Source organism: Drosophila guanche, unplaced genomic scaffold (genome assembly GCF_900245975.1).
Source record: "Drosophila guanche unplaced genomic scaffold, DGUA_6, whole genome shotgun sequence".
Classification (NCBI taxonomy): domain Eukaryota; kingdom Metazoa; phylum Arthropoda; class Insecta; order Diptera; family Drosophilidae; genus Drosophila; species Drosophila guanche.
In genome coordinates this window covers 5184216-5197354 of record NW_022995747.1, presented here as the reverse complement: position 1 = coordinate 5197354, position 13139 = coordinate 5184216, and the positions used below count along the sequence as shown (strand labels likewise).

At 45.4% G+C, this 13139-nt stretch overlaps 1 protein-coding gene across 1 annotated transcript in view; it reads right to left on the bottom strand.

The window, feature by feature from the left end:
• Positions 1–1575, bottom strand: part of LOC117583094 (prolyl 4-hydroxylase subunit alpha-2) — a 14882-nt gene extending 13307 nt beyond the window's left edge. Inside the window, exon 1 of the mRNA XM_034271274.1 lies at positions 1569–1575. The gene's annotated coding sequence lies outside the window, so the exon portion shown is untranslated. The remainder of the gene's footprint in view (positions 1–1568) is intronic.
• Positions 1576–13139: the final 11564 nt, after the last annotated feature.

The following is a 13139-nucleotide window of genomic DNA, read 5'->3' as shown; positions in this document are numbered from 1 at the left end:
AGCCTGCTGCTGCTGCTCCTGCCCACTGGACAAACGTTCATTTGCGGTGTATTGGCAGTGGCAGCGGCAGGATCTCCCCGTGCTGTCTGTGGGCTGCTCGGTGTGTTGTGTTCGGTGCAAATTACTCGACTCTCTCTCTCTGGCCCATGCGTCTGTCTGTGCAACATGTCAGCGTTTTATTATAGGCACAAGTTTAAGGGGTATGAAAGAGAGTATGATGGGTTTGCAGCTAGCAGAAAATGTCTACAAAATTATCTAAAAATTCTTCAAACAAACAAAAATAATCAAAATATTAGAAAATGTGAAAAAATTATAAATTTAATCAATATTCCCAATCCCAATCTTAGAGTTTATTGTTCTCCTGTTGAGGGTACTTTAGGGGTCTCTTCTAATTTTCAGCAATCACTTCTGACTGGACCTGGTCCAGCTCCATTCTCCCTTCTAAACTTGAACCCAATGACACGTGATAAGAAATGGCAGGCTGTTGTTCAGGCAAGAAAAAACTCTCTCTCTCCCTCACTCTCCCTCACTCTCTCTCTCTTGCAGAAAACAACAAAAACAATTGCACAATTGCACGCGTAGGCAAAAGGCAAAAGCAATTTTCCAATTGCCGCAAAGGAAATGTTGCTGAAATCGTTTCTTGCACTTTTTTCCTGGTTTCTAAGTGCCACAACCCACACCCCCTGACACACACACACAAGCTCTCCTTTGCCCCTTCCTCTAGCCACAGAGTTAATTGTTGGCTGAAGTCTGAAGTGAAATACTTCTCGCTGTCATTTCCATTCCAGAAATACCTCCATTTCCATCTGCAGAGAGTGGCAGGGGGAGTGGCACTTAATGTGAGCCGCCTTCGAGGAAACTTTTGAATTACCTCAGTTTCCCAGAGAGTTTCCCCCTCCAGCGCACACCCAAGAGTGGCAATGAAGATTGCTACGGTTACATTCGGAGACGAGCCTCAATGCCGCCGTTCTCATTTATGCCGTTTCAAGTTGCTCAGCGAAGCATTCAAGTTTTTCCACAGGGAGAATGGGCAATGGATGGGGTGTTCGCTTCAATGTTTGTCTTTCATTTGGCTCATCCTTGGATCTGTGGCCTCCTGGTTCCTGGGGTGGCTGGTGTCTGCTTAACAAATTCTCTACGATTATTACCTGCTGTTAAAACATTTCATAATCTCGCAGATAATAATTTAATGCGTCGTTTTAGTGGCGAGCATTAAAAAGTTTGCCAAGAAAATTTCCCTCTCCCCTGTGGCTCACACTCTCTTCTTTGCACTGGCAGCTGGGGAAAATTGAAAAGGAGAAGGCAAAGGCAGGGGCAGGAGGCAGAGCCACTGTCTGGCATTTAATAATGTTGTAAGCAGGTAATTCTGTTGCCGTTTTTGTGGTTTGCGATAAGCAGATGGAGCATTGCTTTTGGCCCTGACTGTGCTCTGGCCTGACTCCAATTCGCCGAGCGATGCAATCATAACCCAAGTCGAATTGTTCTTAGCCTGCCGGAGAGGTTAATATTTGGCAGACACTGGGATGCTCTTCGCGAAGGAAGTCCAGGAATTGCCTCAAGTAGATGACTTGTGGCTGTGTCAGAGCTTTCTATATCCTTCCATTTCTTTACCCGTTTCGTGCTTAGGAACTTTCTGCTCTAAGTTTTTCCTTACGCTTCTAAAGAGTAACTAAATGTCGCTTTGTCCTGTATCCTTCCTTCCTGTTGGCCTCAAATGTGCGAACATTAGCACTGCACATCGAAGTTTATCTATGACCAGGAGGTACAATCCGTACCCCTGCGCTCGCCCTCTCCTCTTCACCCTTCTTCCCCTAGTATTAAGGTATGTCCTTGTCTCCTGTTTGGTCCTGCCTGTCTGCCCAGCATGTGAACTTTCCAAAGTTATGCGCATTTCTGCTGACCATTGGCATTTTGCAGCTTTTGTTTTTGCCCACGGCCATGGCCAGGAGTTCCAGCAGTGCCACAGCACAGGAGTTACAGGAGAGGTGCGGGTGGGTTGCAGCCCGGTAGTCAGCCCCTGGACAAAGGTCGAGGGCGACAGCTGTTGCCCAATCGTTTTGTCTGCCTTGCGCATCCTCGTACACTCGGCTGGCTGGCTGGCAAACGTTTTTGGGATTAATACTTTGGTACCCTCCTCCGTCCACGTTCCCCGATGGAGTTTATTGAAAAGGTGACGTTGACACTGCAGCCAGAGAGGGGACAGGCACAGAGAGGCAGAGTGGCGCATCCTGGCCAAAGTTTTTGGTAAAGTTTCGCATCCGTTTTGCTCCTTTTTTCTTCTGGTTGCTGCCTGTTCCTGCCTGCCTGCCTTCCTGCCTGCCTGCCTGCTGCTCCTGTCGATAATATCGATGCGAAACATATGTGAACATGTCGTTTGACACATTTGTCAGTTGGCTTAAAGTTTGGCCCTGTGCTGTGAAGGTGGATGTGCCATATGGGAGTGTGGATAAGCACGAGGATGAGTCTCAATTGAGTTAAGCTGCAATTACCGAAGGGATAAGGGCGAAGACTGTACGTAGACTAGAGATATTTGAGTGGATAGCAAACAGGTAGAGCTGTGCCTTTGGATTACTGCAGTTAGTGTCACATTATAACGAAACTTGTGTCGGAATCAATTGAATTATAGGCACATTTATGAGTTTTATCTAAGCCATTGGGTTAAAGGTATAACTGAAATCGGTTCATATATTTTATTACCTTTTATTTGTAACATTTTTTGCTGAACAATTATCTAATAAAATGCATTAAAATACATTTTGATAATAGAGATTTAAGATAAATAATACTAAATATTAAATGCAACAATTGTTAGAGACTGTTCAGGCCATTAAAAACGGTGGAAACTGTTTGTCGATTGGCTTTAAATCTGTTTAGCTGCACGAGTAATTCCCAAGTTATCTTAAGATTAAAACCACTGAAATAACTACAAGGCCATTGGCATCTCTGTCTAACAATCCCAATTGTTCCGCAAGCTTAAGATTTAAGCACACTTTTCCTAACACTTTTCCCTTGTAAAACTAAGCCTCTGGCTCTTAGTTAATTTTTCCTTTAAGCCCGCATAGACACAGACACATTTGCAGTGCCGAATGCCCGTGTGTCAAGGCCAAATTGTAAGCCACTTCACAGCCAATTAGGTGCTTTCAACAGGCTCACACATGCACATACACACACACACGTACACCCACTGTAGTGTGTCCACATCTGTTGACAAATGACTGGCAATGTTCAACGGTGTTTGGCAGCACTTGTGTGGGCCCCGTGCCTCATTATGTGGCATTTTGGGCTAACCGCTTTAATTAGCTTTCGAGCACACACACAGACAGACACAGATGCAAAGTGCAGGCGGCAGTATTGCACAGGCCTCGCCTCGACCAACAGACTGGCTTCTGACCAGCAAAGCCACTTGAGTGCCGAGTGCCGAGTGCACTGACAGTGCCCAGAGTGCCGCCTGCTAATGCGGCGGAGGGGGCTTGGGCCTAGTGCACCTCGCGTTGACTCTAATTGAGTCACAAATCAACCAAAATATATTATGCACCGCAAATTGTGCGGTAATTACACGCACCCCCCATGCAGAGTGGCAAAACAGAGAGAGAGAGAGAGAGAGTGAGACAGAGACAGCTAGTGTCTGCTGTCTCGCTAATTTATGGCGCCAAGTGTAGCATACTTTCCAGCACCTGCACAAGACATCGACTCCAGCCGACAGGCAACTGGCGACCAGGCGACAATGGCAGCGTTAATTTGCCTGCTAATGAGCCACAAAAACAAGCGCGGCTTCTGCATTGCCATGTCATGACAGTGGAGCAGTGGGAGGAGGGAAAGTGGAGTATTTCCGGCTTAATTATGTTAATTTCACCCCACTCAAACCGCTGCTCAACATCAAATGCCATGCTCATGCTCATGTCTCCCCTTCCGCAGACAACGCGGCGTATGCGTGATGCGTGTGGCTGCAATCAAGTTTTAGAGCTTTCTCTCTCTTTCTCTAGCTATATCTATATATAAATATATGTATGTACAAAATCGACTATTCCGAATCAAAAACCCAATCTTTGCACTGGCGCCACTCTGTCCATTCCTTCGTTCGTTCGTTCGTGTCCGTTCTTCGAGTCAAAAATGTACTTTAAGGAACGAACAAATTATTTGTGCAACCGCGTTAGGGAAGAGCATTTTCAGCAGTAGTGTGGGAGGGGGTAGAGCCAGAGAGGGGGAGCACCCAAAGTCAGTGTCAGTTTGTCGCTTCCTTTGCTTTCATATTTTGAATACAAATTGCTTTATTTGCGCTGCTGCGCCAATTTCAAATCCCCCTCTATAAAGCCACCCCCTTAGCACCATTCCGCCCCTTTCCCTTCCCCCTTCACGTACTTGTCAGATTTCGCTCCACAGAAGTTATAAACAAGTGGGTTTCTGCTGCCATTTTTGTACCTTTCTCCGCTCTTTCCACTACTACTTGGAGAACGCTTCTGTCTTTTTTTTTCCCCCTCTGCATTGTTATATGCCCTGCAAAGGGGGAACACTGAAATCCGAGACTCTTTTACTTCATATATATTTGAAAGTAAAATCAATAGAGCGTCGACTATAAATCTATGAGAAAGCGAACCATCGATCATTTTTCTGCCCGCGTAAATTACAATTTGTCCAATCAGTTTTTCACTAATATAAGCTTTTTCATGTTAAAATAACGAACTATTTTGTATATTTCAGGCTATTTAATGTGGAGTGAGGTATGTAATATTTCAGTACCATATTTTTACTGCATTTTGTCGAACTTTTAAGGCAATTAATTTCGTAACATATTTCAAAACGGAGCAGTGTATCCACAACTTCGACCTGCACAGCTTTCTCCCGTTCTATCTGTTGGCATTTTTCTCTGGGTTGGTTTGGTTTTTTGTTGTTGTTTTTTTTGTTGTTGTTTTTTTGAATTTTATAACATGCCACACAGCGAGGGTGAGGGTTGCTCCAACAAATAGAAGGAGGGGCTGGTAGGACAGGAGACTGAGACTGGGGGGTGCTGTGCTCTATATAGGTGATTTTTGAGTTCTGTTTTCCACACAGCAGACAACAACAAATTGCTCCCCAATGAGCGTTTGTCCTCACGAAAGTTATTTGCATGCCATTGTCCTCTCTTCATCTCTCGTTCTCCACAGCCTCCTGCTGTTTGCTGTTTTACTGTTTGTTGCCAGTACATAATAATTGAATAATATTCATATTTGATATTTGACAAATCATCTGATTCTAATTTGACATGGTCTCTGGCAATCTCCGGCAATCTCTGACAATATCTGACAAGCGAGTGAATCAAGGTAATGGGACAGAAGGACAGACAGAAAGACAGACAGACAGACAGACGGATGACTCTACATTGTCGACAAATGAATCTGCGAGTGGCAGTGTAGCAGAGTTTTATGCGCGGATTAATGCCATCCAACTTTACGATTCGCAACTCTCCCCTGCCCCCACGGCCACCTCCTCAGGGGGCAACTTTGTTGTTCTGCTTGCCATAAAAAGAAATGAAAATGGGGGAAACCGCAGCCAAATTAGCCCAAAAGCCCGTGCAATGCACGGCAACAAACATATTCCGGTTTACGAGTATGGCAATGGCTATGGCTCCATATGCAGATCGCTGGCAGATCCGTTGCCGTGGAAGTTATGCCCATTGGAAATGCTCTTTTAATTAGCTGCTGACAACAGAGGCTGCAGCACAGTGCAAAGCACTGGAATATGGGTTAGCCCCCCAACTTTGTAGCGTCAAAACATCCGTTTGCATCTAAATTTAGCCATCAGGAACGTTGATGATGGGTCGCCCACCCACTACATGGCATGAAAACGAGGGAAGAGGATGAGAAGAGGTGGTGTTGCATGCGACTAGAAGATACCTCTACGTATTTGCATATATTTCACAATCTAAAACCATGTCTGATGTTTACCAATGCCTAGGTGCTCCCTTAAAATTCTAATATACCCAACACACACCCATTAGCATGTAGTTTTGCATGGTATTAACATTGCAATTTGCTATGGTCTATGTCTTTCTTTGTCGGACAAACTAAACAGAGAATCGCAGAGCAGCAGCAGCAGCAGCAGCCAGAGAGGAGAAGAACCTTTGGGGCACGCCCGTACGTGCTGCATTCTGTTTTGATTCGCTTGGCATCTTGTTTATGTGGGAATATACACTCGGTTCACTCGTGTATTTTAATATGTGGAATAACTGGAACAGGGAGGAGGCCACGCCATCAAGGCAGGTGGCAAGGCATCATCTCTTCCGACTTGGGGCAGGGCAAAGGGGAGACAGAGTATTGATAAACACTTTTAATACTTTTTATTGTACGAGTCGAAACGAAAAACATTTTTATGGGCTCTCGCGGTTGCTCCTCGTTCTCCTTGGGGATTGTATAATTTTATGGCAAATTAATACAATGGTGAAACGTATGTTGTGGGGGATATGAATGGCCTGGGTTCTCAATTTATGCGGTTATTTATCATTTGTGGCTAATATCGAACGAAACATATTATTATTATTATTATATTTTGCACATTGCGCGCCTCATCCTTGTCCTCGTCCTCGTCCTCGTCCTCGTCCTCGTACACACTCGTAAATGTGTGGAAAATGTTTACGCCAAGCGAAAATGATTCATATTCTTGTGCAATTACCGAATGTTAATGTTAATGTTAATGTGGATGTTTTTGTTCTTTCTCTGGCATAAAAATCTAATATCTAATGGAGAACGAATGAAAAAACTGAAATCGAGTCAAAGGTTAACAGCATTAAATGGGCCGCAGTCGTGAATAAATAAATGATTTAGTGTGCCCATAATTCATGGCCATCCCATGACTCTTTGCACTATAAAAAGTGGAGCTCAAATATATTATTATTGTGGAGCATATGTGTAGAAATGATTAGAAATATTCGCCAGAGGATGGGCCCCAGTTCTTTGAGTAATGAGAAGATGATTCAAGTTGCGGAATATCGTAAGGGGAAATGCTGTTACAGTGCGCTGTTAACTGTTAACAGTCACTGTTACACGCACTCTCTCTGTCTCTGTGTCTCTGTTAATGTTGCTGCAGCTCTTTGGGCCATGTATTTATCGGGGCCTTCAGTCGCCAGGCAGCCGTTGGGACAGCAGCAACCAAGAAAGAGTAAACCAGAATGGATGCAAGTGCGTGATTTGTTGGGCATAGATTTGTGGTGTTGTGTGGAGTGGCTTGGATTGGGTTATTCGGTTTCCCTTCCATCACACACAATGAGAGCCACTCATTTGTCGCTACATCTACGAGTGTATGGCTAAAGTTTTGGCTATTAAACTGCTGCCAATTGCCGTTGACGTTGCCGTTTCTGTTGCCGTGATTCATATGCTGTCGGGAGGGAGCTGCTGGCCAACTTTTTATGACAAACGGAAGACACTTGAGCCAAAGTTTTCCCTGTACTTTTCGGAGCCATAAAAGTGGAGGAGGACAAGAACCTGTCCCTCGCTGTCTGTCCCCAGCTGTGCCCCGAGTGGCTCCGTTAACGGCGAAGCTTTTGAACTATTGATGAGCCATTTGATACAATTAGCTTGGAGATCCCTCGCTCTGTGTGCTGCATGCCAAGTGCCGTCTCCACTCTCCTTGTGCTGCGTCTTTTTCTGTTCATTATTTATGTTCATTTCATTTTGAAAATTCTTGAAAAATGCTTACATTTCGCGCACCTTTTCAGTTCCCATTTTCAGTTTCCGTAATGAGTTTTGCTCCTTTTTTTGTCTTGTTGCTGTTTGTTGGACGCTGCCCCATGCCACGGCCGTGCACGTCGCGGGTTGAATGCGGATGAGGATGAGGTACGTAACGGTACTCTGTGGCAGGGCAGCCATCGACTTGACAGCCAGCCGAATGATTGAACGCGTGTCCATCAAAAAGTGCGTCTAATTGCTTTTTCCCCCCTCCCCCCACCAGCTCCAACAAGCAAAAAGGAGAACAAGCGAAAAAAAACGGGGTAAAATTGCTAGGCAAAAGGTAATTTTTTGTGTTGTCTGCCAGTTGTACAATTTTTGTACTTTTTAGCGGGTTTGGTTCCTAATTTGATTTGCTGTTTATGCCAAGGGGGTAAGTACATCTTTAAAGGGTTAAGGTGGTTGGAAAAAGGTTAAAGAAAAGCACTTGGCTTGCCGGGGGGAATACAAAAATTAGCAATGAGACAATTAGATGTGATTAAAGTTGAGCCTAAAAGCATGCTGGAATATGGGCCAGGGCTGAAAGACAGGATCTAGCTGGACATTGAGCGACAATTTATGAGAAATATGAAGAAAGTTGTTCAATATTTGTCTAGGATTTCATATTTCTGTGCTGGAAAACTAAGAACAAAAATGAGATAAATTCGAAAAATAAACATGAATAAATATTCTATGTTTTTCGTACAACATTTTGACTTTCCTTTAAGGCCAAGGCAGAAATGTTTTGTGCTGTTGGTAATAAAGCAGGCAGAATGGGCCTCTGAGGCTCCTGCTTCTGGTGCCCCCGCCTGCTGCTGCTGCTTCTGGTCCATTTCCCGTAGGTCTTTTTAGCCTCGATGCTACATGCCCCTGCCTTGTGTTAATGTTATGTAAGTAATTTACCTCAACTACAATCTCTACCTACCACTCCCCTCGCTTCCTCTCTCTGTGTGTGCGTGAGAGTGAGCTTAATTTAGTGCCTCTTCCCCCTACGACCTCTCCCCCCTGCCCCCTTTGTGCTAAACACATTTTACGTGTTATTCAATTTTTGCAAACTAAACGTAAAAATATCATGTTTCTCCCTCCCATCTCCTCCCTTTAGCGAAAACAGGAAATATGCCTGGCATCAGGGCAGAAACGAGCCAGAGTGGGTGGCTGGCTGGCGTGTGGCAAGGGCAGACATGCCTCGTTATGGGGGCAAGAAGCACTTTCCCTGCTTCATGTGAGAGTGTGGAAAAGTAAATATCAGGTTAATGGATTTGACGCCGCACGCAGCAGTTTCACTTTCACTTTCGCTTTTCCTTCCTTGGCTCTGCTTTTCCTTTCGAGCATTTTCCACTCAATAAACTCCCGCTTTGAGGCTGCGGCAACATTTTTCCCGCCGATAAGCAATTTTCCCGTAGACACAGCAGCCTCAGCCCCTGCCTCAGACTCTGCTGCTTCATTTGCTTCTTTGAACACCTTCCCGGCCATTGTCTCAAAAATCAGTGAGAGAAAATTGCTTAATGTGAAACAAGAAATTGTTCTTGCCACGAGCAGATGGAGAGCCACAGAAGGAGGGGCTCCTCCAGTTTCCACTGACAAATGGCTGGAATTTTGTGTGCAATTATTCACATAAAATGTTGCAATTGATTTCTGCTGTCGCTTATCGCTGGCATCCACATGTTCATTTTCGTTTTCATTTTGCAATTCCCAATCCGATTGCTGGCATCGTAAACTCCGCTTATGTCTGGTCAAGGGGGGCGATACGGATAGGGCTACAATGTGTGCAAGGAATCCAATACAATCCTTCCATATGCAAAGTGGAAAACCAGGGACAGGGAGCAACACAAGGTACAAATCACATCAGAGATCTCCTTTCGTTTCGTTTTGCCCCTTTGCTTTTGCGGAGTCCGCCAAGTCGCTAAGTCGTTTTAATGGCCAATAAAAGCAAAATGTTGTCACTTTTTTCGAATTTGTATAAATTTTCATTGCCCCGGATAAGCCGTTCTCAGCTTCGCTTTCCACAGTCGCAGAGTGGAAGGACTCCACCCCACCCATCTCTGATGCTGAAATACTACGTGCAATATTCATGCCAGAGCCAGGAGAAAGGGTACAGTGGAGGGGGTGTGGAAGGGTTGCTGTTGCTTCTGCTGCTTTCTTGTTGTTTACGATGTAAAAACTCTTTTTTTTTTTTATTTTGCAACTTATCGCGTGCAACAACAAGCGGAGAACCTCTGCCTCAGTCTCGCTCTTCCAGTCTCTTCTCTGATTTAGTTTTGGCGGGCGAATCAATTTGTTTGCCTGCGAATAAATAAATAAAAGAGAGATGGTGGGGGGGGGGGGGGGGGGCACACAAATCGCCATCAAATCGCCAATTGGATCGGTTTTAAGCACTTTTTACGACTGGCGCTCGTGGCCAGATTTGTTCGCATTATGTCGCCCGCTGATTATAATTTATTATTATCTATTTGCAGTGTGCCACCACCACCACATAAACGCTATGGTCTCCTCCGCTCTACTCTCTTCCTGACACTTTTTTCAATTGCCACCGAAAATCGACCGCTAAGCGGCGGTGGCGGCTTCGATTGCGGCTCCTGCCTCCTGCTGCTGCCGTTGCATACTTTTGGGCGGAGTAATCCAATATCGAATCGGGAGATGGCAAATTTATTTAGCCCAATATCATCGTAAAGTTGGCGCATAAATTCCCTGCTTTGGCAATCTCATGTCACCTTCGGCTAATGAAAGATTGGCCTTCCTTTTTTTAACAATCCAATCAAGAACGATTGCCAGAATGCTGTTCAGACTGAGGGATGCCCTGGAAGGTGTAGAGCAATAAGTAAAGGGAGGTTGCTAGAGGATAAAACAATTAAGACTCCAGACTGAGGAACGAAACTTCGTTGCATTTCTTTATTGAGCAGTCATTTATCTGCCTCTATCTCTCCTAATTGACATCTTTGTTTGTGAACATCTTGAGAGAGACTTCCTCGTAGTCTACTGAAATCGGGAGCTCAAACAGCGTTAAGCCTTAACCTTCATTCCATAAATTCCATATTTTCCTGTTACATACATCCTCAAGTACACAAAACACCCGAAAGAGAAAATCGCTGAGAGGGCATCAGGCATCAGGCATCAGGAGCAGGCACCCCGAGGGAAAATCATGGTTTATGCCGCAGTCTCTGCATAATTTTTCCATTATTTCACCTTGCGCTTGCCAAAAAATAGAACACAAATTTATTGAAGTCATAAACTGTTGTTTAACCTTCACGTTTGTGGTTTACCACAAAGGAAGACCTTTGTTCTTACATGGCACACTCATGTGATGTGATGTGTTGTGATGTGATGTGACGCCATGCCAATCCCTCCGACTCCCCTCCCTCATGTAAAGCCAATATAATGCATCCCATTTTATGGGTATTTAATAGATGGGGCCGCGGGAAAGTGAGTTTTGAGTTTTCAGCCTGGTTCTTCCTTCCTCAATAAAATGAGGGATGTGCTCTAATGATGATGATGCATTTGGCTAAAACGAAAGCGAAATTAAGCCAAATTAAATGAGCAATTTTTTGCACGCCTTCTCTAGTGTGTGTCTGTCTGTTGGCCCTGTTCCAAAATGATATGCAAAAGTGTTTTTAATTCGCGGCAACTGCAGAGATCTCTGACTGCAATTTATGAAAGTGAAGTGTCCTCCTGCCGCCGCTGCTGCTGCTGCTGCTGCTGCAGTTCCTGGTGGTGGTGGCGCTGCTTAGTGGGCTGCAGGTTTGGGCCACCCTGCAGGCAGATCTTTTAATTGATTGCATGGACGGATGGGTGGATGGATGGGCGGATGGACAGATGGATGACTGGCTGCCTGGATGGTTTGGCCTATCGAATCGCAACTGGCAGCATCCATATGGAGTGCGTTTCTTTATCAATTAATGCGCTGCATTTTATTGTTAAGCACATTAACGCAGTCACGCATTGTGGATACCCTGTGTCGAAGCCCTGCCCCCTCCCTCCCCCAGTGTTCCCTGTTGCAGCGCTCTTGCGGCGCCACCGCTGGGATAATGGTGCGCCTGGTCGAATGGCATGTAAATTTTAATCCAATTGCGTGCTGGCTGTTCTCCTCTGACTCTCCTCTCTCTCTCTCTCTGTGGCTGTATTTGTGCAGTATTTATTTTTGCTAGCCGCTTTTCCGGCCGAATGCATTTGATTGTGTTTTTCCTCTGCCCTGCTCTCCTCCACTGGCCACGCCCATGCCACTGATTGTGGCAGCCCCAAACTGTTCATTCCGCTGGCCAGTCAGAAATTGTTGGCTGATGTTCGAAAGGTAAAATTTGGTTCGATTTTTGGGGCTTGTAAACTGCACAAAACAGCAGCACAGATTGTCGGTGGATGTGTGTTGGTTGAGTGCACAAATAATTTGATTATGACTCGTATTTGATGATCCACAGCATGCCAGGGATAAATATCCACTAATTGAATTAAGGAACAAAATTAGTTTTTCAATTAAACAAAGGCCCAGCTGAGCTGGCAAATAGATGCCAGCCAATGGGTGCTCTTTGTCAGTGTTGCCTTTCACTTTGCGACATCTTCCTGCTGCCACGCACATGACACCTCAACTTCCGCTTCCACGCACTTCTCTGCTCTTCTATCTTCTCTCCGTTTCCCATTAATAATTCCGCTTAAATGCTTTCTAATAATTTCCGCATAATTCATAACGCTGAACGATGGCTGGATGGCTGGCTGGCTGGCTGGCTGGAACGTTTTATGCGTCACTTGGCGCACGATAAGGCTCCTTTTGTCGCACTTCCTGTCTCTGTTTGCGCCACACAAACACTAAGGTACACACACACACACACACACAGATACAGCCACCTATACCACCTCTGTACGTGTACCTATATTCATAGCCGATTGATAACCTTAATAAAATGCTTCACATTATGCCAATCGATTGCACACCATGAATGTGTTTATCCTTTGCCAGCGGAATACAATCACCTACCCAGCCCCCTTCTGTTCACCCCCATAGTGTGGGGGGGCGTGGAACACATCAAGACCGGCTGTTGCCAACAAAGGAGCACAGGGACCATCATCAGAGACGCTGCTCTGATGATGAGGCGCTCGGAGTCGTCTACCTCTACCTTGTTGGCCTATGGAGGCGGCGGCTCTTGCTCCTGCCACAACTCCTTCCGCCGTTGCTGCTGTTGCTGCCACGCTCATTTACTGCTGCTGAGAAGGGGGCGGGCGGGGAGGGAAAGTGGATGATGGGGCAATGGCAATTGTGCAAAAAGTGCCAATAAAGCACATTCTTTGTTCGGCTCGCAAAGTGCTCAACAAAGCGGGGAGGATATAGGGACAGGGGCAGAAGGATAACGTGTTACGCAAGCTTAGTCTCCCTCCCAGTGTGAGAGTGTTGTGTGTGTGTGTGTGTGGCTTAGTGTGCAAGGATAATAATAATAACCTATGAATAGGTAACAACTGAGCGAAGGAGAAAGAGTCGCG